General features: G+C 45.5%; 1 pseudogene; it reads left to right on the forward strand.

Moving 5' to 3' along the window:
* Positions 1-1956: 1956 nt before the first annotated feature.
* LOC135054400 (5S ribosomal RNA) lies at positions 1957-2075 on the forward strand (annotated as a pseudogene).
* The last annotated feature ends 1649 nt before the right edge of the window (positions 2076-3724 follow it).

Here is a 3724-nt window from a genome sequence, read left to right on the forward strand (position 1 = left end):
GCAGTGTAAGAAGATAGCAGGGTGTCGGACCTCTCCCATAACGGTGATGCCCAGTCAAGGGCGGAGCCACTGAGAAGAGAGATGATGTAGGCAATTTTTGTACGGTCACTGGGAAAATTGCCAGGTTGTAGCTCAAACTGAATCTCACACTGGTTGAGAAATCCCCTGCAGAATCTTGGAGATCCGTCAAATTTTGCTGGCGTTGGAAGATGAAGACGTGGAGCAGAAATGGGTAAGGTGGGTGGGGTTATAGCTGGAGTCACTGTGGTTGACGCACCAGATGCGCCTGATCCACGGAGAGTTGTCTGAATCCCATCCAGCCGAATAGAGAGATCCTGGAGACAGCGGATGATGTGGCTCTGTGCAGCCTCCTGATGTTCTAGTCGGGCTGCCAGTTCTTGCATCGGCCTGGCCGCTTGATCCTGGTCTCCGGCTGGATTCATTAGGTCAGTGCTTACTGTCACAACTGAGGGCCTGAGCTGACGGGAGGCAGCCTCAGTTGTAGGGGCTGAGATGTACCGGAACCTGGGAGGTTGTATCAGACCCCTGGACATGTAAGTAACATGAATAATAACTGCCCGAAGGCGTGACCACGACAACTTAGATAAAAGTCAATGATGTTTATTATGACAACTCCGCAACACAGCAGCAGTAAAAGAAAACGTAAAAGTCAGCAAATAATAAATACAGTTCCTGGGTACTACAGGATGGCAGGAGCCACAGGGCACTGGTAGTGTGAGATAGTTCTTATGATCTTCTAGATGGAAAGTCCTTACCAGGCCCGACTGTAGCAATGGAGATAACCCAGGATTGTGCCAGCTGGTGTTCCAGGAAAAGCTGGGTTGCTGAAGGTAAAACAGCTGCTGTGGATACTGGCTGGAACCAGACTGTTGTTAGCACGGAGTGGATACTGGCTGGAACCAGTTAAATAATAAATGAACTTGGGAGCGATGAAATATGAACTGAAATGTAGAACTTGAGAGCGGAGAAATAATAATACCGGTGGAGAGTGGTAAAGTGTAGAAAGGACACCGGCCCTTTAAGGGAAGCTGTACTCTGCTGGAAGCTGAGCTGGAAGCAGGTAATGTTGTAGCTGGAAACAGATGAATCCACAATGGATTGGAGAGTCAGGCTACACCGCAGGTGGAATGCTGGTGCGGGTCTCTATGGTGGAAGTCTTGAGACAGGAGCTGGAACCTGGAAGACAATCACAGGAGAGAGACAAACAGGAACTAGGTTTGACAACCAAAGCACTGACGCCTTCCTTGCTCAGGCACAGTGTATTTATACCTGCAGCAAGGAAGGGATTGGCTAGGCAATTATGCAGGTTAACAATACTGACAACAGATTGGAGGAAATGATCAGCTGACAGAATCCAAGATGGCTGCGCCCATGCAGACACTTGGAGGGAAGTTTGGTTTGTAATCCATGTGGTAATGAAAACAGTAATGGCGGCGCCGGCCACTGGAGACAGGAGACGCCAGGCTGACAAGTGCACATCCAACCACGCGGACACAGCGGAGGCCGCGGCTGACGTAATCGCCACTCTGACACTCTGCATGCAGAAGCTCAGGGACGGCGGCGGAGGCCGCGGGAGACGCCATGCCAGATGTAATAAGGCGTTACTGTGACAGCGTCTCAGAGAGACAGGAGAGGATGCAGGAATGTGAACATTAGGATAACAGATGGGATCCGGTCCTGGAGCGCTGAGCCAGCCTTAGGAGGCATCTGATGGGTAAGAAATGGCGTCCAGATACCCGGATCGTGACAGCGGGCCCTGAACCTATACGTTTCTTGTATCTTGCTTTTTTCAGTACTTTCTCATCCTGATGCCAGTCACATAATTTCTCTGCAATGCGAAAGTAACAGAGAGACTGTGCACATTGACGGATAGTAGAAGTACCTCTTCTGGTATGTTCCAATAACCATACACCCTCTCATTCACAACCTTTGTGATATTACTGCCATATCTCACTGGCTACGCCCAATCTCGCCAGATCTTGGAAGCTAAGCAGTGAGGAGCCTGATCAGTACCTAGATGGGAGACTGCTAGGGAATATTAGGTGCAGTAGTAAATACCTCTGTCTCCATGTGAAAAGCAGAAGTGTTGGAGCAACCTTTGACCCTTACCGACTTCACATCTACAATCTTTTTCCATTCATTTATTTGATCTTAGACTAACTTAGAGATTTTTCTTTCACTGTACATGTTGACCAGAAACTTAGCAATAGCAGATTATCAGATACCAGGATATACTATCACAATAGGCATTGGTTATTGGACGAAAATTCATAATCTAGATTGCTATATCAAATGCCTATGTGTCATATGTCGGAACTTTTTTTCCTGTTATGTTGAAATTGAATTTCTGATATTTTCATCTTGGGTGTCACTGTCACCGTAAAATACTCATACAAATTGTAGACTTGATACTCCTATTCATCAATTTTTCTTATTGATAAATGAGAATCTGTCCTCAGATTCAAAAATACAATTAGAGGAAGGTTAAAAATTCCTTAAGACCTTCTCATTAAGCATTATATGTGTGTTTGTCTGTGTACCACAATTTTATTATATTCTAATTAAAAGTTAAGTTTTATTTCTTAAGCGTGCCCCAACACAGAGTCTCTCTTTTTTCCTCTGAAATATTGACACGTGCTATTGACTCTGGGTGCACCACCAACAACAGCAACTCCTTGGATACCGATTTCAGGCATCGCTTATGCACATGCACTGTTGGTTTACAAGAGACAAATTTCATAAGAACCCATTATAAAGATATCGCTTTAGTCCTGTGCGGCACCAAATCAACCTTTTTTTTTTTTTTTTTAAATATAGAATTCCCAGAAAATGGGATTCCAATTATCCTTTTCCAGCTGGGGACTGTTTAAAATGGGCAATGGCTCCCAAAGTAGATATGCATGTCATTCGATTTGTGCGAAAATCTATATTGCCTTTGCCATCAACGTCATTGGATGATGTCACGGATAGGAGAGTGGATGGTTTTCTAAAAACCATATTTTCTCTGTCGGGGCCAATCATAAGGCCAGCCATGGCTTCAGCTTGGATGGCAAAAGCAGTTGCTGCCTGGATAGAGATACTGGAAGACGGTCTTTCAGCACCTTCAAGGGAGCAAGAATCCTATATAGCTCACATAAAACAGGCTGCAATATTCTTGGAAGAAGCAGCAATAGATATGGGCACTATTGCATCCAGGGCATCGGCTTCAACAATAGCTGCTCGCAGAGCACTTTGGTTACGTACATGGAAAGCTGATTCAGAATCTAAGAAGGTTTTGGAATCTTTACCTTTTACTGGAAGCATTCTGTTTGGTAAAGAATTGACAGATATTCTGGAGTCAGAAGCATCAGTTTTTTATGGTGCGGGCCTCCTCCTGGGGGACCCCAAGGTAGGGGGCCGACTTCTCAGTTTGCACAGATCTGGCAACAGTCTACAACAGATGCCTGGGTGCAAGAAGTAGTATCTCTGGGGTATGTTTTTCCCTTCAAGAAGCATCCTCCTCGAAGGTTCTTCTGCACCAGCCCATCTCGGGTAGAAACGAAGGCCAGGGCTTTGCAAGAAGCAGTTAAGAAATTGCTTTAGTCAGGAGTAATTATTCCAGTACCCCCTGCACAATGGGGACAGGGGTTTTACTCTAACCTGTTTTTGGTTCAGAAGCCAAATGGCTCATTCTGGACAAATCTCAATCTCAAAATGCTGAACA

Source organism: Pseudophryne corroboree, chromosome 2 (genome assembly GCF_028390025.1).
Source record: "Pseudophryne corroboree isolate aPseCor3 chromosome 2, aPseCor3.hap2, whole genome shotgun sequence".
NCBI classification, from domain to species: domain Eukaryota; kingdom Metazoa; phylum Chordata; class Amphibia; order Anura; family Myobatrachidae; genus Pseudophryne; species Pseudophryne corroboree.